We start from the raw sequence: 23,437 nt of genomic DNA on the forward strand, positions 1-23,437 counted from the left end.
ATCTAGCGACTGTGGCGGCATGGGGAGAGGTGACGGTTCATCCTTGTGCTCGGAAACCACTTCTAGACGATGCTAGATGTGTGAACAAGCGTCCTGCCGTCTTGGAACACAGCATCACCACTGGGGAGCAAACATTGTACCATGAGATGGACCTGATCAGCCAGAATGGTCACGAAATTCCTTCACCAGGGAAGACGAATGGAATATTCCAGAATTTGAAACACGAACAGCTGCTAGCATGAGTTTCTTAGAAGTAGATACCTTAGGGGTTGCGAAGCAACTCAAATCGCTTGATACGGGCAATTCTTCAGGTACAGATTGTATACCGATTAGGTTCCTTTCAGATTGTGCTGATACAATAGCTCCCTACTTAGCAATCATATACAACCGCTCGCTCACCGATGGATCTGTACCTACAGATTGGAAAATTGCGCAGGTCGCACCAGTGTTTAAGAAGGGTAGTAGGAGTAATCCATCGAACTACAGACCTATATCATTGACGTCGGTTTGCAGTAGGGTTATGGAGCATATACTGTATTCAAACATTATGAATCACCTCGAAGGGAACGATCTATTGATACGTAATCACTATGGTTTCAGAAAACATCGTTCTTGGGCAACGCAGTAATGGCCGCTATTGACAGGGGATCTCAAGTTGATTCCATATTTCTAGATTTCCGGAAAGCTTTTGACACCGTTCCTCACAAGCGACTTCTAATCAAGCTGCGGGCCTATGGTGTATCGTCTCAGTTGTGCGACTGGATTCGTGATTTCCTGTCAGGAAGGTCGCAGTTCGTAGTAATAGACGGCAAATCATCGAGTAAAACTGAAGTGATATCAGGTGTTCCCCAGGGAAGCGTCCTGGGACCTCTGCTGTTCCTGATCTATATAAATGACCTGGGTGACAATCTGAGCAGTTCTCTTAGGTTGTTCGCAGATGATGCTGTAATTTACCGTCTAGTAAGGTCATCCGAAGACCACTATCAGTTGCAAAGCGATTTAGAAAAGATTCCTGTATGGTGTGGCTGGTGGCAGTTGACGCTAAATAACGAAAAGTGTGAGGTGATCCACATGAGTTCCAAAAGAAATCCGTTGGAATTCGATTACTCGATAAATAGTACAATTCTGAAGGCTGTCAATTCAACTAAGTACCTGGGTGTAAAATTTACGAACAACTTCAGTTGGAAAGACCACTAGGATAATATTGTGGGGAAGGAGAGCCAAAGGTTGCGTTTCATTGGCAGGACACTTGGAAGATGCAACAAGTCCACTAAAGAGACAGCTTACACTACACTCGTTCGTCCTCTGTTCGAATATTGCTGCGCGGTGTGGGATCTTTACCAGGTGGGATTGGCGGAGGACATCGAAAGGGTGCAAAAAAAGGGCAGCTCGTTTTGTTTTATCGCGTAATAGGGGAGAGAGTGTGGCAGATATGATACGCGAGTTGGGATGGAAGTCATTAAAGCAAAGACGTTTTTCCTCACGGCGAGATCTATTTACGAAATTTCAGTCACCAACTTTCTCTTCCGAATGCGAAAATATTTTGTTGAGCCCAACCTACATAGGTAGCAATGATCATCAAAATAAAATAAGAGAAATCAGAGCTTGAACAGAAAGGTTTTGGTGTTCGTTTTTCCCGCGCGCTGTTCGGGAGTGGAATAGTAGAGAGATAGTATGATTGTGGTTCGATGAACCCTCTGCCAAGCACTTAAATGTGAACTGCAGAGTAATCATGTAGATGTAGATGTAGAAGCCTTGGCAGTAATGCGACCATGTAAAGTAACCATAGGGTTCCGGAATAGAGAAATTCACTAAGGATTTTTCGGTGCGATTTTAAATATGACTTCATGAAATCTGCTGCAATTGTGGAGCAACGTCTAAAAATGTAACACACATTTAATTAGTACAGAAAAGGAAACGAAATCAGGAGCAATAGCAATAATCTACCTGTGACATGGATCAATGGCAAATATACAGTATGAATTCTAGATAGCACCTTCATTTGACTCTGCGTGGTGACAGTTCGGCCGAGTTAATCTCTAACGGAAATGCCAAGGACGCATGCTCACAGGATACGGGAAGCCAGGCGAACTCCTGCTTTTCTCACGTAACAGACTATCGTAAGAGTCCTATGGCGCAGACAATAGTTAGCACTCGCTTACACATTCGAGTTAGTTAACAATTATCTGCTGTAACAGGAAACCGGTGGGTTTGAGGAAAACAGCGTTAGGAGACTACGAGAAAAGAACGTAGTTGGCAGGAAGCACTGTCGACACACACAGAAATTAGTTCCGCCCTGTAAGCTGAATAAACCTCTACATCAAAGTAAGACGAGAAGGCAATTTTAGGGAACCAAAGAGCGCAGCCATCGCTTTTAGGGCTGCGGTATAGTATTACCAACAAATCTGCTTCCGAGTAGAAGCCTGATATTGCGCACTCTACCTCGCTGAACAGAAGCCCTCCCTCCTTTGTTCCTTGACTGGATTGCTTTTTTTTTCAAACACATCGTGGAAGGGCATTTTATGTCGGAGCTCAAGACGCAATCAAGAAATCTGTCTCCACTACTGGAGAGATATGGCAGGATTGTTTTTATTCCTAAAATTGAATACCACGAGGAGGAAAATATACACTGTTGAAACTGCAACACCAGCCAACAACGAAATTTCAGTTATTGAACGTATAAGGTATGATAAAAGACCCCGTGTTTGAATTTGTAGGTGATTTTGCAGTATACAGCTTGCGAAATGGTCTACCACCGTATTCCTGTCGTCAACGTGTATGCCAGGTTCGATTCCATGCGCTGTTACGGATTCTTCCTTGGTGGAAGGACTGGAACGGGCTTATGATGCCAACTGAGGAGCTACTTCAGTGTGAAGTATGAACTCCAGTGTCCGGGAAGCTATCAACGCCGGGAAAGCTCTGTGCTGACCCCACGACTCTCTGTACACTTCTGAATGACGACGCTGACAGAGGATGACACGAAACTTCCTGGCAGATTAAAACTGTGTGCCGCACCGAGACTCGAACTCGGGACCTTTGCCTTTCGCAGGCAAGTGCTCTACCAACTGAGCTACCCAAGCACGACTCACGCCCCGTCTTCACAGCTTTAATTCCGTCAGTACCTCGTCTCCTACCTTCCAAACTTCACAGAAGCTCTCCTGCGAACCTTGCGGAACTAACACTCCTGGAAGAAAGGATATTGCGGTGACATGGCTTAGCCACAGCCTGGGGGATGTTTCCACACTGAGATTTTCGCTCTGCAGCGGAGTGTGCGCTGATATGAAACTTCCTGGCAGATTAAAACTGTGTGCCAAACCGAGACTCGAACTCGGGACCTTTGCCTTTCGCGGGCAAGTGCTCTACCAACTGAGCTACCCAAGCACGACTCACGCCCCGTCCTCACAGCTTCACTTCTGCCAGTACCTCGTCTCCTACCTTCCAAACTTTACAGAAGCGCACACTCCGCTGCAGAGTGAAAATCTCATTCTAGAGGATGACACGTCGGCCGGTCGGTACTGAATGGCCCGACAGGGCCACTAGACGGAGCTTTAGAGCTCTTAGGGCACGAAATTTAGTGCACAAAACTGCCATCTCTGACAGCGTCAAAGCGTGTGTCCCAGTTGGGCATCGAGTGAAACTGAGCTCGGATGTTCGATGCAGGCAAGATATTCCGTGCTGCTTCGAATCTACGCCAACGTTTATCAGTCTCAGAGTTGAGGCTAGGAGCCAAAATTTACGGAGTTTGTAAACTGTAAATCGAATAATAGAATTAACAAGTGCTGCTCATACTCTATCTAGGGAAGGAACTCAATCTATACATAATCTATACACCGAGAGATTTTTATTCAAGAAATACGTCGCGAAAGACTTCGTAGCCATATACATAAAATCAGTGGATAGGAAAAAAAGAGACTCTCTTGCACTTATCCAGCGCAACTGCTTCTGATAGTTATAATCTTCTCGCCCAGTTAGAGAGTGTGGTAATCAACTAAATCGCGTAAATAGAGATTGCTCTCAATACAGCAATCCATCTGGCAATTTAGTAGGACCCTTGCAATGAGACCATCATGAGATCAATATGAATTTCATTGTCGGGGTAGAATACAGACTCCGCTTCTACGATCGTACGGGGAGGGGATGCAGGGGGTGTGGAGAATGGGGGGGGGGGGGGCAGGAGCTCGACCCCGATATAAGGGGTCTGAATCTTGGTGTTGGAAACTGGAATGGCTCGTAATAAACAATTCAACTGAGGCCTCACATGGGAATTCAGAATGTTCCAGGTATGTGACAATCATTTCATAGCAACAAGCTGTAGAACCCTGGTTCTTTTAGTTCCAAAACTTTCAGCACTCTTCCAGGTTCAAAATGGTTCAAATGGCTCTGAGCACTATGGGACTTAACTTCTGAGGTCATCAGTCCCCTAGAACTTAGAACTACTTAAACCTAACTAACCTAAGGACATCACACACATCCATGCCCGAGGTAGGATTCGAACCTGTGACCGTAGCGGTCACGCGGTTCCAGACTGAAGCGCCTAGAACCGCACGGCCACACCGGCCGGCTGTACTCTTCCAGGCATTTTACACTAATAATCAGAAACATTATGATCACTGTCCATTGCGAGATTGAATACCGTCTGGTGAAGGAGGATAGGTTACAGTCTGTGGCAAATATGACACCATTGTACAGTGCTAGCGCAGACACAATGGTTTCGGATTACACAATTCAGTACACATTTTTGAAAATGGGGACTGCAGCTTGCAGTGCATACGTACTCCCATGTTGGCCCAATGACATCGTCATTAACGATTGCAGGGGTCACGGGATCATCGACGTTGTGACGTGGATCAGTGGAAATGTGTCGCTTCGTTGGATGAATAAACATGCACCGCCTACCAATGCAGGTCGCTGTAAGCAGTAATGTTCTACAGAATTATTCATCTGTGGATAGTGACTGAAGCTGCTACGACCGCCGAGGACTACGTGAAGATCTTTGCGGACCACCTTCATCACTTCATGCTCGATGTTTTCTCCAACGGCTTTGGCATCTTCCAGCATGATACCTGTCCGTGTCACAAGCCCAGAATCATTATACACTGCTTTGAGGAGCATATAACGAACCTATTTCCGTGTGTTGTCTATCGAATTCGCCTGATATGAACTCTACGGAACACATCTGGCTGTGTGCCCACAAAAAGCCAGCCTGTAATTTACAAGAATTGCGTCACCTGTGCATATACATCTAGTACCTCTGGAAACATACCAAGAACTTGTCGACTCCATGTCACGTAGAATCGCTACTGAACTGCATTCTCAAGTTGAACCAATTCGTCATTAAGCGGGCGGTTACAATGTTCCGGGTCATCAGAGTATGCACGAACACAATTTTTAAACATAAAAATAGATAAAATACATTACACTTGAAACAAAAATAATATACGAAAACGTCGAAGACATGTACACTATTCACACAGTGTCTGCTCTTTTAGCATGTCTTGAGCACACCACAGCCAGAGAACATCTGAGGCATTCGACTGGGGCACTTTTTACAGAGAGGTTCACCCTCCATTGTTCCTGGCAGACTCAGAGATTATAAGCTCTGAGGACGGCGTCTATCTAGCTAGACACTAGATGGCACAAGTTTCTTTAACTATTACGTATAAAAGAAAAAGTTTCAGATACGTATCATGCATGCTCTGATATATTAATGTTATGCTTAGCCAATCCGACGCTGGTATCCGACCACTACCTTATTAGCCACAGCTGATGTCGTCTTTTACTTGATTAGTTAATCCAGCCCCAGACTTTTAAAATAATGATGGGGATATTTATTTCATTAACACAAAAACATATTTTGTACCTTATTTGCTTGTCCTCAGACGTACAGCATTAAAACATATCACTATGGTTCATTTTTTAAAACAATAAAAATATTTTCAGGAAAACCACTTAGAGAGGTTTAATATTACCAAAATACTCAACAGCGTCAGTAATTTTAATATCTAAATCATGTTGAATAATAAAGAAAGAGTCCCGAAGTTCATCCTTTTCTGAAACTAAAAACCGAATGGCCTTTACCACGTACTGTCTGAGTTTCAATTTGGCTCTCCCTAAGAAACGTATATGTTCATTCGCTGGCCAGTGGTGTAGCAAGAACAAATGCTCCGGAAATTTGATGACAGAGTCTGTCATCGATCTCCCATCCATGTTAATTTATATTGTATATATACTAAGATGGTATCTGTTCTTTCGGACATGTCCGAAAGAACAGATACCATCTTAGTATATATATATATATATATATATATATATATATATATATATATATATATATATATATATAGTTAAGGCTCACCGGCCACTTGACCATCTTCTTCTTCTGTGCGAATGCACAAACAGTGCCCGAACTCTTACGGGAATCGGCAACGCGCCGCGAGTAATGAGTATAATGGGCTGGGGCACTACAAATGTAGTGTGGGACAATATGTTGAGAATGTGGGTTTCGCGGGAGGCGTGCCAGAGATCAATCCCTGCAGTCGCGCTATCCTCTGTGTCCTCGGTGGCTCAGATGGATAGAGCGTCTGCCATGTAAGCAGGAGATCCCGGGTTCGAGTCCCGGTCGGGGCACACAAAAAAATTGGTTCAAATGGCTCCGAGCACTATGGGACTCAACTGCTGAGGTCATCAGTCCCCTAGAACTTAGAACTAGTTAAACGTAACTAACCTAAGGACATCACAAACATCCATGCCCGAGGCAGGATTCGAACCTGCGACCGTAGCGGTCTTGCGGTTCCAGACTGCAGTGCCTTTAACCGCACGGCCACTTCGGCCGGCCGGGGCACACATTTTCATCTGTCCCCGTTGACGTTTGTCAACGCCTCTAAGCAGCTAAGGGTGTTCATTTCATTGTAATTTAATTTATATTGTCCGTCCAATTGGGTGGAGAGAAGGAGAAAGCCTTACCTCCACACCTAGAAAACCCGAATGGAAAATTACCAGGTAAGACCAGAGAGAGAAGAACGATAATGAATGAGAGAGAGTGCTTGTTTGTAACGCCCAAAGTCGGGCACCAGCTTGACACAGGAATTCAGTCTTTTCCTAGAGAATACCCAGCTTCGGAACTTCAAAGACAGTTTCTCCTTCCATTATTTGAGTCGAGATGTGTCGGACTGCCTATCGGGTCAAAAAAGAAGTGTTTTGCCATTGTTGGTGGATACGCAGAATGCTTAATTGTAGTCTGGCAGCTCATCAAAGCGCCGCCAAAAGATTTCCGTTTTCGACCTGGGGTAGGGCCACCTACACCTAATGAGCAACTCGTGGCTATTGTCACGGAGGGCTTCCCATGGATGACCGCAGCCAGCGCCGCTTCTGTGTGGTGGGGTCGTGTGCCCCGTAACTGATAACGTCCTTCCTTCCCAATAACTCGCCCAGCCGCGGCCTGTCTCAGAGCTGGGGCTAGAAGAAAACATCTACGGAGTTTATAAACTATAAATTCAATAGTAAAATTAACAAGAGCTGCTCATGCACTGTCTAGGCAAGGAATTCAATCTACGTATAAAATCAGAGGGTAGAGAAAGGAGAGCCTCACGCATTGATTTTGCATAGCTGCTACAGATAATTATAATCTTCTCACCCCGTTAGAGAGTGTGGTAACCAACTAAATCGCGCAAACAGAGACTGCTCTCAATGCAGCGATCAGTCTCGCAATTTTGTAGGACCTTTACAATGAGACAGTTATGACATCACTTATAAATTTAATTACGGGTGTAGAATGTAGGCGTCGCTTCTACGGCCGAGGTCAGTAGTTGTAGGGGGAGTCGATGGAAGGCGAGGGATAGGGCGAGGAGCTCTACTTCGACGTAATGTCTTTGAATTCTGATGTTAAAAATAGTAACGATTCGCTACGACTAGAACAACTCAGTCTTTACATAGGGAATTCAGACTGTTCCACGTATGTGCCAATCATTACAAAGCTTTTTACAATTGTATTATTACATGCATGTAATTTTGTCTTTGGCACACGCTAGAGAACATCACTACAGGGCAAGACACATTACAATTAATTGAAAAATCACAAATGTATAAAACACTGCCACATACACTATAAGTAACGTAATATAAGGAATATCTCTCTTTGGTTATAAGCATATACCGGTGATGATGAACAACCTCCGAATCTAGTCCGGTAAAGTCCGCAGCTCGTGGTCGTGCGGTAGCGTTCTCGCTTCCCACGCCCGGGTTCCCGGGTTCGATTCCCGGCGGGGTCAGGGATTTTCTCTGCCTCGTGATGACTGGGTGTTGTGTGCTGTCCTTAGGTTAGTTAGGTTTAAGTAGTTCTAAGTTCGAGGGGACTGATGACCATAGATGTTTATTCCCATAGTGCTCAGAGCCATTTGAACCATTTCTAGTCCGGTAAAAGAAACTACTACCAAGAAGCAGCTTATGTCAAACAGTTAATGATTAATTTTACTTATTTACAATTTCTACAAGCTGCAGTGCACTACACGCACAAGACGAAATCGATAATCCCTGACTGAGTGTATATATAAAACACCGCCATATATCCGAAGTCAGTTGTCTATATGTCAGGAAATAGGCACTAATGTAAATTATTAACATTACTGACACGGTAAGTAAATTGCAAATTGAACAACTCAGCCGGCCGGTGTGGCCGAGCGGTTCTAGGCGCTTCAGTCCGAAACCGCGCTGCTGCTACGGTCGCAGGTTCGAATCCTGCCTCGGGCATGGATGTGTATGGTGTCCTTAGGTTAGTGAGGTTTAAGTAATTCTAAGTCTAGGGGACTGATGACATCAAATGTTAAGTCCCATAGTGCTTAGAACCATTTGAACCATTTTGAACAAAATTACGCTATGGAATCCTAGAACCTTTCAACGTTCTGCCAGGCGTTTTACACTGATTAGCTAGAACATTATAACCACTGCCCATTGTAAGATTGAATGTCGCGTGGTGAAGCAGACTAGGGGGCTACCTGTGGCAGATCTGACGCCACAGTGCAATGACGGCGCAGTCACAAGTGTTTTGGACCACAATCTTCAGTACACATTGTTGAAAATGGGGCATCGCAGATGGCAACCCATGTGTGTTCCCATGTTTGTCCAAAGGAATCGTCAATTATGATTGCACTGGGCTCGGGATCATCGGGGTTGGGCCGTGGATCAATGGAAATAGATCGCCTCGTTGGATGAAAAAAACAGTCAGAAAGCCGGATTTCAATAGCTTCTGTCACTGCAAAGTCCGAAAAACGCGACCCAGGGCCAACCACTTGTGTCTCATCGTACAATATTTTATGTCTTTCAGTACGACAATGTTCTGTAACTGCAGATTTTTCTGGCTGAAATAAACGCGTGTGGCCATGCTGCTGCACTCATCGATCCTGGACAATAGGAATCGTTTGTCCGATATAGGCATTCCCGTAACGGCAGAGAATTTTGTATATGCTTCCACAAACCCAAATCATCTATCACTGAAATCATCAGCGCTCTGGTCTTAGCTGGCGTATCGAATACAGTTTTAGTATCAAATCTGTTCAAAATTCTTCCTGTATTTGAGGACATGCTTCCTGCGAAACCTAGGAACGCCACCGATTTGCTTGTATCTTCTATTGATTACCGCGAAGATTCCTACACCCTGGGATTTGTACGTAGCATAGGCACTCGACGCATTCCATCGGAAGACAACACAATTGTCGTCCTCTAAGCTACCATCCAGTTTCTGTGTTGTGTCGTGCACGCTATGCTTGCAACTTTATGTGCTGCTGAAGGCAATACCCCTTAGCCGGTTATATGACATCAAATGTTATTTGAACGCAACTCCTTACGCGATATTCGCTCGGAGACTGGATGATATTGTCTTGTATTCACTATCAGCAGCAATTTCTAACTAGTTTGAAACCGGGTGCCATTGACAAGATGTGACACTTTTCTGCGGTCCCTGTTAGGTAGGATATTTTCACGCCCACAGTTCTTACGCCGTGTTAAATGTCTACGAGTGGTACACCATTCTTTGTAGACACAACAGTCCTCGTTGGTGCACCAAGAAATTGGGCAACTTCATTCACGGTGCAGTCATAGGTAAGTTCAAACACGACGGTTTCTTTCTGGTATTCCGAGACCACGTTTACGCTGATTCCATACAACAGACTGGCACATATACACCATTTCACTACTATTAGCTGTGCCCTCGCTGGCGGGTCATATGATCGCATGGTACTAGTTTTATACCACATACAGCGCTCTGAAGCGACCGGTGTGCTCTTTTGAAGGGTGAGTCTAATATTATGTCCAATCAGTTTACATCCGAAATGATTTTATTGTTGTGAATGATCGTAATTTGATGTACGCCACTATGCAAATACTTTCTCACTTAAACTGGGTGAAGTTGGGCAGTGGTTGGAGCATTGGATTCGTATTAAGATTTGGGAGAATCATGGTTCAAATGACGTCATACAGCTTTAGGTTCTCCATAGTTTCCTTAAATCAATTAAGCTGAATGCCGGGAAGGAACGAGTCATTAAACCGAACTCTTTCTTTACCACTCCAAGGGAGTTAAACTTTGATATTAGGAATGGCCACTGCTATGCTTACAATAATGCCAAGTTCGATATTTGACAAAGTTTGTAGAGATTTTGGTCATACGGCAGGTATTTGATGATGGGCTTACAGGGAGGAAGATGAGGGGGATAGAGGGGAATAGATGGACAGAGAGGGAAACGGCAGCTAGAGAGGAAGAGTGGGGAGAAGGTGATGAACAGAGGGTTGAGTAGCAGATGGAAAGACAGAGGGCGGAGAAGCGAATGGACAGAGAGTGGGGCAGGGGGAGATGGACCGGGAGTGGGGGTGGAGGAGGTGGACAGAGAGATGGGGAAGAGGATATGGACAGAGAAAAGCGATCGAAGATGGGCAGAGACATAGGGGTAGAGGAGATGGACTGAGAGTCGTGGTTGGAGGAGGTGGATAGAGAGTGGGGTGTGCAGGAGGGGGACAGAGAGAGGCGACAGAAGGAGATAGAAAACAGAGAGAGAAGGGAGCAGAGGAGATGGACAGAGAGAGGGCGAAGGAGAAGATGGAGTAAAAGAGTTGGAATAAATACATTCCAGGGCAACGCTGGGTACTCAGCAAGTCTACTACAAACACTCGCTACTCGGAACTGGTGTATCCTGTCTTCGACTGCTACCGATGCAAAGATGCCAAGACATACTCCACGCCAACAGACAGTCCGGCAACTAACTTTGTCTACGTCTACGATGCGCTAGCTATTGATGTATGTGCCGCTGCTAGACGTGATGTCTTCTGGTCTAGAGCTGGAGCCACCACGAGGGGCCACATCCAGGGTGACTTCATCACGTCTTTGGACGTCTCTAAGAGGTCTCGTGTTCGAAGCCTGCATTCACGTACCCCTCACACCTCACTCACTACCAGAGGCATTGGCTGTTTAGCGCATACGTGCGCTGCTTCCACAATAACGCCTGATGACAGTCTCGCATTCGGGCTATTCAATTTCACTTCGAAGGGAAGGAAACCATGCATTTCTTTTCGTGAAGGTATTCGCAACTGCGAATACATTAAATGTATTCGTGGTTGCGGATATGGACTACCGTCAATTGTATAATGGAATGACAACAATGAAAATTTGCGGCGGAGTGGGTCTCGTTCACGAATTTCCCGCTTATAGCGAACGGTCGTCTTACTATTTTGCTATTCAGGCACGACTAACGGCCAGTCCCAACGTTCCATATTTCGTCAACCATGTGTCTGCAACCTGTACTCGTACGTCCATTATGTATGTACCCGTACAGGGGCGGATGAATACGATATTGCAGTGCCTGTGACATTCCGAATTACGATGTAATGCTTATCCGCCGACGCCGAGCAAGCGACATAAAAAAAACGTCTCCTCTGTACAGCAATTTATATAGTGGATGTACGAGTACATGGTGTAGACACATGGCTGAAAACATGTGAAAGTCTGGGGTTAGCCGTGAGTCGTGCTTGAATAGCCAAATTGTAAGTGAACCGAGCGCAATAAGTGGGACGTCTGGTTTCGAGAGTCCCAGTCAGACACAAATTTTCAGTGTCGTCATTCCATTATACAGCTGATGGTAGTCCACATTCGCAACTGCGAATACATTCCATGTATTTCATGACCACTGTAGTCGCCGCGGTGCCTGTCCCTTCGGACATGCGACCATGGTTGACGACTCCAGGAAGTTTGGGCCTGGCCGTGAGTCGCGCTTGGATAGCCAAATGATAATGCGACCAATCGCAATAATCGAGAAATCCAGGTTAGAGTCCCTGTTCGGCACACATTTTCGTTGTCATTCCATTATACAGCTGATGGTAGTCCATATTCGCAACTGCGAGTACATTTCATGTAGTATAGATCTGCCTTCCTTTAACACATCTTCTAAGTTAAGTCATAGTGTCGGTATTGCCTAGAATGTTTCTACGTTATTCCGGAACAAGGAAACTGTAGAAATTACCATGAAATGGTAAAAGCATTTGATGACTTTTTTTATTACTAGAACATCTGGAGACAATTACTCGATAGACGGAAAAAAGAAGTAAGAACAAGAGTAAAAATGGCTTTGAGCGCTTTTCGCAAACGAAAAGGGGTTTTCAAAACGAAGATTCCAAAGTGTCAGAAATGAAAGCTTATAGTCAGGTAGTGTTACCAGTACAGACGTATGACAAACAGACTTTTAACCCGGAAGTCGTTCAGTAAATTACGATTCAACAGTGGGAAGTAGTGTTATAACGACACTCGTGAAAATTCAATGCAGGTTTTTGAGACCTGTAGCCAATTGCATGGTATATGGACCAAGTCTTTGCTGAATTTCAAGGATAAGAAATCACCATGAAGAGAACTTTATGTCATATCTGCGGACGCCATTGGAGAGAATTGAGGATCGCCATGGAAGAATGTCGCGGAAGACGAAAATGTTGGGAGATACCTGTAGCAGGACTTCATCCAACAGCGGACAGCAAATGGCTTTAGGCCACAACTGTAAGATTCAGATTTGAACTCTAGAGACGTCTACTGATGAACAATATTCTACTTCTTCTTCACTTAACGCGAAAGATAAATGTAACATTCTTCGTACTATCGTCGAAATTTATCTCTTTATAGTTACGGAATGTACGGCTCTGCGTATTTAAGCAGACTCCTGTTCAAAAAGAACAGGACGAACATGAGGAACTTACACACATAGCGACTTAATATATTTATTTACTTATTTATTTATTGTCAATCGAAGACTTACAATGAGGTGAGGCAAGTAATGGGATAGTCTTAATGTCCTGTCGGACCTCCTTCTGCCTGCTACAGTGCTGCAGCTCGACGTGGTGTGAACTCAACGAGTCGCTGGAAGTTCTCTGTAGAAATACAAAGCCTTGCTGGCTCTATAGACGTCCTTAATTACGAAAATGTTGCCAGCGGAGAATATTATGCACGAACTGACCTCTACATTATCACCCACAAATGTTCGCTAGGTCGCCAGGTCATTTTCCCGAACGGTCCAGAATGTTCATCAAATCAGTCTCGAACAACTGTGGCCCAGTGACATGGCGATTGTCATCCATGAAAATTCCGTCTATGAAAATTCCATCGATGCTTGGGAACATGAAGTCCGTGACTGGCCGCAAATGGTCTCCAAGTAACCAAACATAACCATTTATGGCCAATGATCGGTTCAGTTGGACCAGAGGACCCAGTCCATTCCATGTACACACAATCCACACCATTATGGAGCCACCACCAGCTTGCACAGTGCCTTGGTGACAATTTGGATCCATGGGATCGTGGGGTGGTAACCTGTCATCAAATCCTACCAACAGAAATCCGGGCTAATCTGACCAGGTCATAGTTTTCCAATTGTCTAGGGTCCAACCGATATGTTTGCGAGCCCAGGAGAGGCGCTGCAGGCGACGTCGTGGTGTTAGCAAAGGCACTCGCGTCATTCGTCTGCTGCCAGAGCCCATTGACGCCAAGTTTCGCCGTATTGTCCTAACGGGTACGTTAGTCATACGACCCGCATTGATTTTTGCGGTTATTTCACGCACTGTTACCTGTATGTTAGCGCTGACAATTATGCAAACGCCACTGATCTCGGTCGTTAAGTGAAGGCTGTCGGTTACTGCGTTGTCCATGGTAAGAGGTAATGCCTGAAATTTGATATTCTTAACACACTCATGACATTGTGGATCTCTGAATATTGAATTCCCTAACCACTTCCGAACTGGAACGTCCCATGCGTCCAGTTCCAATTACTATTCCGCGTTCAAAGCCTGTTAATTCTAGTCGTGCGGAGATAATCACGTCGTAAGCCTGTTCACACGAATCATCTAAGTACAAATGAGAGCTCCACCAATGGATTTTTACAGCGGAATCTGTATATATGCATATCGCTATCCCATGACATTTGTCACCTTAATGTAGTGCAATCGAATATTTGCAGTCCGGTACAGATTAAAAAGAGTCTTTCCAACGACCTAATCTGTTTACAATGAAATTGTATTGCCCGATTTCGTAGATGCGATCGGTTTCTGAACTTAAATAGTTACGAATCCTAAAATTCGGGATCTCTACCCTGTTGAAAATTTAGAAGATCCTGAATTTCCTATTGTCGTCCTAGCAAGCTCCGCTATTTTCGGTTTCAAAAACGTGCTGATACACTGCTCAGCAACAAATCTTTAGGATCAGCAGTGCGTTCCTCTGTAACTGACACTCGCACATAAATACATCGCTATTTTAAGGAATGAAGGTAGTTACAAGAAATAAAACTAAGAGTTGACACTTAATAGGCATGGAAAACAAATTAATTTTTAACAAATCTGGATTTCTTCAATTGTAGTGGTCGTACGTTAGCTATCGTTACCGTTGGTAAAAACTATCATAGGGAACATCGAACGTGGAGCCACTCTACTGAACTATCCCACATGTAATATTAACGGTAAAACAAACAGTTCCACGAGAGTTTAGATTTCCCGAAAAGTAACATGGTAGTTTAAGAACAAATCGCGGAAAACAATATCATTGTCGGAGACGATTATATGTTTTGAATCTCTCCAGAATGAGATTTTCACTCTGCAGCGGAGTGTGCGCTGATATGAAACTTCCTGGCAGATTAAAACTGTGTGCCGGACCGAGACTCGAACTCGGGACCCGAGTTCGAGTCTCGGTCCGGCACACAGTTTTAATCTGCCAGGAAGTTTCATGTTATAAACTCATTTGTATTGTTTTATTCCACCGAATATAAGAAGTTTTTGCTTGTTGATAGTACTGCATAAGGCATAAAGGTTTTTAAATGAAGCTACTCGACTTCCCACTTTCTGCTTCGTAAGATCTGATCTCCGTGTAGTTTTAAATTTAACAAACACAATAAAAAAAATTACAATACAGCAGTGCGCTTCTGTGCTTGATTACATCTAGAAACTCCACAAACAGCAGTAACAGATTAGGTCAACTTCCTCTTCCGAATCCGATAGTATTTTTCTGTCGTCCACCTACGTAGGGAGAAATAATCATTTAATAACATAGGAGAAATCGTATCTCGCACGAAAAGATTGAAGTATTCGTTTTTCCCGCTCACTTTTCGAGAGTGGAATGTTGGAGAAGTAGACTGAAGGTGCTTCGATGAACCCCCTGCCAGACACTTCAGTGCAAACTGCAGAGTAGTCATGCAGATGTAGATGTGGTAAGTAGCATTTGTATATCACGAAGTAGCAGCGCGTGGTTATACCATATTACGTCGCCGCCCACCTGAAGAAGAAGAGTACATTTGCTTCAGGGGTACTGAAACTTACTACCTTTTCTGCGAAGAACATACTCATGGTACACATAGTGCCATAACCCGAAATGCTGTACAATCGCGCGAAATAACTAAAAGAGAATTATGGTTAAAGAGAACATTAAACGTATCCATACAAGTGATGCATGTTTATTGATTGCCTTAAGTTCTGTATGAGACTTTCTAAATCTATACATTGAGCAAGCTGTAAATACAAAGGAGAAATCTGGAAAGTGAACTGAAGTTCAGGAAGGAGATAAAAATTTTGAGGTTTGCCACTGTTATTGTACAAAGGACGTTCCGAAAGTAAGTTTCATTATTGTTTTCAACGCGGAAACTTTAATTTGCCGTAGTGTGCAGTCAATTTGAAAAAACCACTCTGGTAAAACTCGATGCCCAACAATGCAATGAATTGTTGCACAGCCTGCTCTAGTAATGTTTTTTCCATTCGTGGATGTAGACGGACGCCCGCTTTGACCTGCATCCTACGTACACTGCCATCCTTTTTTGGACATGCTATATCAACAACCAGCCATTTGATAAGACATGACCTCTTCACCATACATGGTCTGCAGGCGTTCACGGATAACAAACACACCTGTCCCACGTGCCCATTCAAACCGGGTAACAGCATATAGTTCCATTGGCGACTACGTACGTCTGCCAGTGTGATGTGTACTTTAACAACCTTCGGCAAGCCGGTCTGCTGCTACTCTCTCTTCTTCAGCGCTCTGTGCTTGCGTCATTTCTCCTCCTCTGAAGATCCTGCCATCGTTGAACCAGAAACGAGTGTGGAATCATATGGCATTTGTTTGTGTCACCTGGTGTACCATCTTCTCTTTCAAAATCAATGACCAAATTTACTTTCTGAACGTCCGTCGCAATTCTGTCAGAAACGGCAAAGGACATAGAAGAATAATTGAACGAGGTGGTAGTGTCTTGAAAACAGATTATAAGATAAACTTAAACAAAAGTAAAACAAGGTTAAAGGAATGTAGTCGAATTAAATCAAGTGATCTTGAGACAAATAGATTGGGAAATGAGATTGTAAAAGTAGTAGCTGAACACTACTATTTGGGCAGCAAAATATGTTAGGGTGGTCTATGTACAGTGGATAAAAATTGCATACTGGTAACAGTAAGGCAGGAATTTCCGAAGAAGGGAAATTTGTTACCATCAAATAAAAACTGAAATGTTAGGAAGACATTTCCGAAGGCAGGTGTCTAAAGCGTAGCCTTGTACCGAAGTGAAACGTGGACAGTAAACAGTGCAGACAAGAAGAGAACAGAAGCTGTAGAAATGAGCTGTTACAGAAGAATTCTGTAGCATTTATTGTGATATCTAGACGTACAAAATGAGATGCATAATTCCATTTATAATAAAAGAACCCCAACATCCTTAATGTAGTTCGTATTGCGACACGGAAGGGAATATTAACCCCATCCTCCTCACAGCTGCCACACAAAAGTTCCTGGCTTAGCTCAAGTTAGTGGTAGAATGTCAAGTTCTCCCAACCACATATTTCGCTATGAACTTTAAGAGGTGAAATTTGGATTAATGGAGTGTGAAGACTCAGACGTACTTATATTAATTCATACGAGATACAAGTGACCTAAAAACCTTTTGTTTGAGCGATTCATGAGTATTAGTAGCTACTCGTGGCCCCTTAGCAGGTACGAGTAATAGATGAGACAGGGTGGTTACTAAGAAGACAGGCGTGTACCGGCACAGGGTCGCCTAATATGCACGAAAGCGTTACGGAGTTATTCGTCAAACTACAATGTCAGACGCTGCAAGGACGGTGTTGTGTATCACGGAGAAGTTTACTGTTGAAATTCCAAGAGGATATATTCCAAGGCGAGTCCGTCGACATATTACTCTGCAAATACAACTCAGCAAAAGATGATGACGGGAAAAGCAGCGATATTAAAGCTGGTACGGAGGCTCCCTGACAGTCGCTATTCTGTCGCGACAATCTCTAATGTAACAGGGTTAAGGATTCATGACAGTGGCGCCAGAAGTTTCATCCGCCACACATCATAACGTTACGCAGGGAGTATGGACACATATGTAGATACGCACCAGAGATGTAAACTATCTATACATATTAGCCTATAAATTAAAGTCCCTTGTTGCATTTTCCTGTCTGTAATGAATGCTAATCCACGGAACTACTGTAGGAATTTTGATACGGTTTCCACTGATTCTGATTCGAGAGGAATGTATGTATACATAATATGGTACCGCTAGACCAGAAAAATCGCTCGGTCGTCGATACACCACATTACTGAAGTATTCAGACACCTAAATGCGATGTACCCATCCGTCGCCTGTATGACGGCTTTAATTCTGCTGCGGACACTTTCATCTACATCTACATCTACATGGTTACTCTCCAATTCACACTTAAGTGCCTGGCAGAGGGTTCATTAAACAATTTTCATACTACTTATCTACCATTACACTCTCGAATGGCGCGTGGGAAAAAGGAACACCTAAATCTTTCCGTTCGAGCTCTAATTTCTCTTATTTTATTATGATTATCATTTCTCTCTACGTAGGTGGGTGTCAACAAAATATTTTCGCATTCGGAAGAGAAAGTTGGTAATTCAAATTTTGTAAATAGATCTCGCCGCAAAGAAAACCGCCTTTGTTTCAGTGACTGCCACCCCAATTCGCGTATCATATCAGTGACACTCTCACCCCTATTGCGCGATAACACGAAACGAGCTGCCCTTCTTTGCACGTTTTCGATGCTCTCCTTCAATCCTACCTGGTAAGGATCCCACACCGCGCAGCAATATTCCAGCAGAGGACGGACAAGTGTAATGTAGGCTGTCTCCTTAGTCGGCTTGTCGCATCTTCTAAGTGTTCTGCCAGCAAAGTGCAGTCTTTGTTTAGCCCTACAATATTATCCATGTGGTCTTTCCAATTTAAGTTGCTCGTAATTGTAATTCCCAGGTATTTAATCGAATTGACAACCCTTAGATTTGTGCAATTTATCGTAAACCCAAAATTTATCGGATTTATTTCAGTACCCATGTGGATGACCTCGCACTTTTCTTTGTTTAGTGCCAATTGCCAATTTTCGCACCATACAGAAATTCTCTCTAGATCATTTTGTAATTGTAATTGATCGTCTGATGATTTTACTAGACGGAAAATTACAGCTTCATCTGCTAACAATCCAAGGGGGCTGCTCAAATTATCACCTAGATCATTTATGTAAATCAGGAACAGCAGAGGGCCTATATACTACTATGCGGAACGGCTGATATCACTTCTGTTGTACTCGATAATTTACCGTCTGTCATTACGAACCATGACCTCTCTGAGAGGAAATCACGAATCCAGTCATGCAACTGAGACGATACTCCATATGCACGCAATTTGATTAATAATCGCTTGTGAGGAACGGTATGAAAAGCCTCCTGGAAATCTAGGAATATGGAATCGATCTGAGGCCCGTTGTCGACAGCACTCATTACTACATGGGAATAAAGAGCTAGCTGTGTTGCACAAGAACGATATTTTCTGAATCCATGTATGTTATGTATCAGTAAGTCATTTTCTTTAAGGTGATTTATACTGTTCGAGTACAGTATATGCCCCAAAATCCTACTGCAAATTGAGGTTAGCGATATGGGTCTGTAATTCAATGGGTTACTCCTATTTCTTTTCTTAAATATTGGTGTGACCTGTGCTACTTTCCAGTCTTTAGGAACAGACCTTTCGTCACGTGAGCGGTTGTATATGATTGCTAAGAAAGGCACTATTGTGTCTGCATACTCTGAAAGGAACCTGACTGGTATACTATCTCGACCGGAAGACTTGCCTTTCTTAAGTGATTTGAGTTGTTCCGCGAAACCTAACATATATACTTTTATGTCACTCATGCTAACAGCTGATCTGGTTTCATATTCTGGAATATTTACTTCGTCTTCTTTCATGAAGGAACTAAGGAAAACAGTAGTTAGTAACTCCGCTTTAGTGGCACCATCATCGGTAACATTTCCGTCGCTATTGTGCAGTGACGGTATTGACAGTTTTTGCCACTGGTGTACTTTACAAACGACCAGAATCTCATTAGGTTTTCTACCATATTTTGAGACAATGTTTCATTGTCGAATGACGTCCGCACTAAATTTCGAGCTTCCGTGAAACTTTCAGTGACGTTTCTGAATGTCTGTGAGGGAATTACAGCCCACTCTACCTCAAAAGCCGAGACGAGAGGAGACAGTGATGTTTGACGCTGGGGTCGAGAGTGAAGTCGCCACTCTAACCCATCCGAAAGGCGTTCCACGGCGTTCGTGTTGGGATTCTAGGAAGGTCAGTCCATTTCAGCAATGTTATTGTCCACAAACCATTGCTTCACAGATTCCGCTTTGTGATAGTGTGCATTGTGATGCAGATACAAGCAGCTATCTTCTCCGAACTGTTCCTCTATTGTATACAATACACAATGTTCTAAAGTGTGTTCATACCCTTCCGCATATAGCGTTTACCTAAGTGCAATAAAGGATCCACACCACAACCACGAAAAAACTCCCATAGGGTCACACACCTCTTCCGTACCTCACTCTTGGCACTACACACGATGGCACGTAACATTATCCTAACATTCGCCCACCCAAAATACACTACTGGCCATTGAAACTGCTACACTAAGAAGAAATGCAGATGATAAACGGGTATTCATTGGACAAATATATTATACTAGAACTGACATGTGATTACATTTTCACGCAATTTGGATGCATACATCCTGAGAAATCAGTACCCAAAACAACCACCTCTGGCCGTAATAACGGCAGTGATACGCCTGGGCATTGAGTGAAACAGAGCTTTGATGGCGTGTACAGGTGGCGTATTGTGACTAGCCAGTTGCTCGGCCACCATTGACCAGAAGTTTTCAATTGGTGAGAGATCTGGAGAATGTGCTGGCCAGGGCAGCAGTCTAATATTTTCTGTATCCAGAGAGGCCCGTACAGGACCTGCTACATGCGGTGGTGAATTATCCTGCTGAAATGTAGGGTTTCGCAGGGATCGAAGGAAGGGTAGAGCCACGGGTCCTAACACATCTGAAATGTAACGTCGACTGTTCAAAGTGCTGTCAATGCGAACAAGAGGTGACGGAGACGTGTAACCAATGACACCCCATACCATCACGCCGGCTGATACGCCAGTATGGCGATGACGAATACACGCTTCCAATGCACGTACACCGCGATGTCACCAAACACGGATGTGACAATCATGATGCTGTTAACAGAACCTGGCATGGCATGTGGCGGAGTGGTTACACGATAGTAACATCCTTGTTATGGACTAGCCTGCACAGAGTCCTCACCTGAATCCTATAGAACACCTTTGGGATGTTTTGGAACTCCGACTTCGTGCCAGGCCTCACCAACCGACATCGATACCTCTCCTCGGTGCAGCACTACGTGAAGAATGGGCAGCCATTCCCCATAAACCTTCCAGCATCTAACTGAACGTATGCCTGCGAAAATGTAAGCTGTCATCAATTCTAAGGGTGGGCCAACAGCGTACTGAATTCCAGCATTACCGATGGGGGGCGCCACGTACTTGTGTGTTATTTTCAGCCAGGTGTCCGGATACTTTTAATCACATAGTGTACTTGCTGTCGCCAGGCACGGGGTCTTAATATCTTCAAGTTGGGGACGCCATTTTTCAGATAACTTTTTTTTTTTTTTAACAAGCTACTGAGGGAAACTTGGAGGGTATCTTAAGAACCATAGTGTCTGACAGACAGCTTACTCACTCGTGATGTAATAACGTGTCATGCGACCAAAGTGATAGTTATATTGGAAATTCAGGGTTTAACACTTGCATTTAAAAAAAAATGAATGTACCTTTATAAAAAGGTTTAGGATGTAATAATTATACTGCTACTAATTCCATTTAGTGACAATTAACTACCCCGCCCGACTTTATACGAACTATCTACACGAAGACGACTTGTCTGACGTAGCGGTAATAAACCTGTAGATGTTACTAAATTTTAGCCCCTCTGCCGCGTTTTCTGTCAGTATGTGAAAGCTAATTTCAGGAACTGATGTATGGATTTTGATATGTTGTTCAGTAATAGATACTGTATCCGCAAACTCGCCGCTGTGACTGCTGGGAGCGACCGCAAAGGCATTTCCCGTATACGATCGCTCCCATCAGACACCGTATATTACATTGGTTTGTGTGTATAATTTACAATTATAGTAATTATTAGCGAACCCGGCAGTACTTCGCAAATGCGGCCTGTCACCTCCTCCTCCTCCTACCCCATTCTCTGTCCATTGTCCATCATCTACTTCTCTCTCTCTCTCTCTCTCTCTCTCTCTCTCTCTGTCCATTTCCTCCTCCGCTTCCTCCCCCTCCCCCTCCCGCCATGCCACCATTCTCTCTCCCCGTCACCTCTTTTCCCTTCTCCCGGACCTTCAGCCTTATTTATTGTTATTGCCAATGAATCCTTTATTTGGAACTGAATTCACTGAAGACGAATGGGTAAATTTGCTGGGATCGTTGTATACGGGGTGTAAGAGACATCTCTTGTTGCCGGATCTGTGAGGACAGTATCTTCAGTGACCGTATTTCACATAGCTTTAATCTACAAATGGCTTGGATTACGAAGTTTTGGACAACCCAGATTCAGTAGTAGTATTCTGATTACAAGCTGATAAGCCATAAATACAATTTTGATGCCTTCCGTTAAAACTGACAGTAAGGAAGAAAACAAAACAGCACATAGTTGTGTATACAATTTTTGTTTAAAATTATATATAAGGAGGAAGAATATATTTTCATTGAACTTCACTTTATAATCCCACCAATTCTTAAATCACACAGTTGAAGAGAAAAGGTTTATTAAAAGTTGGTCTTCACTCCGAAGACTGATTTGATTTAGCTCTCTGTGTTACTTCATCCTGTGCAAGCTTCTGCATCTCCGAACAACTACTGCAACCTACATCCTCTCGAATTATGGTGTTTTCTTCTGATGCACCGTATTTCAAAAGCCTCTGTTTCCTTCTTGTCCAAACTATTTATCGTTCATGGTTCACTTCCAAACTTGGCTTAAATGCCCTGGTATCGTAGTTAAAACTGACTGTGAGAAAGGGAACTACACTCCTGGAAATGGAAAAAAGAACACATTGACACCGGTGTGTCAGACCCACCATACTTGCTCCGGACACTGCGAGAGGGCTGTACAAGCAATGATCACACGCACGGCACAGCGGACACACCAGGAACCGCGGTGTTGGCCGTCGAATGGCGCTAGCTGCGCAGCATTTGTGCACCGCCGCCGTCAGTGTCAGCCAGTTTGCCGTGGCATACGGAGCTCCATCGCATTCTTTAACACTGGTAGCATGCCGCGACAGCGTGGACGTGAACCGTATGTGCAGTTGACGGACTTTGAGCGAGGGCGTATAGTGGGCATGCTGGAGGCCGGGTGGACGTACCGCCGAATTGCTCAACACGTGGGGCGTGAGGTCTCCACAGTACATCGATGTTGTCGCCAGTGGTCGGCGGAAGGTGCACGTGCCCGTCGACCTGGGACCGGACAGCAGCGACGCACGGATGCACGCCAAGACCGTAGGATCCTACGCAGTGCCGTA

The 23,437-nt window shown here is 44.0% G+C and overlaps 1 protein-coding gene and 1 non-coding gene across 2 annotated transcripts in view; one reads left to right on the forward strand and one right to left on the reverse strand.

Annotated features, from left to right (window-relative positions):
* The window catches only part of LOC124722665 (diacylglycerol kinase beta-like), a 500,391-nt gene that overhangs the window by 343,742 nt on the left and 133,212 nt on the right, over nt 1-23,437 (reverse strand). The window lies entirely within an intron of this gene.
* Trnat-ugu lies at nt 6,554-6,627 on the forward strand. Its single transcript has one exon. It is a non-coding gene; the product is annotated as a tRNA-Thr (tRNA).

This window comes from Schistocerca piceifrons, chromosome X (genome assembly GCF_021461385.2).
Source record: "Schistocerca piceifrons isolate TAMUIC-IGC-003096 chromosome X, iqSchPice1.1, whole genome shotgun sequence".
NCBI classification, from domain to species: domain Eukaryota; kingdom Metazoa; phylum Arthropoda; class Insecta; order Orthoptera; family Acrididae; genus Schistocerca; species Schistocerca piceifrons.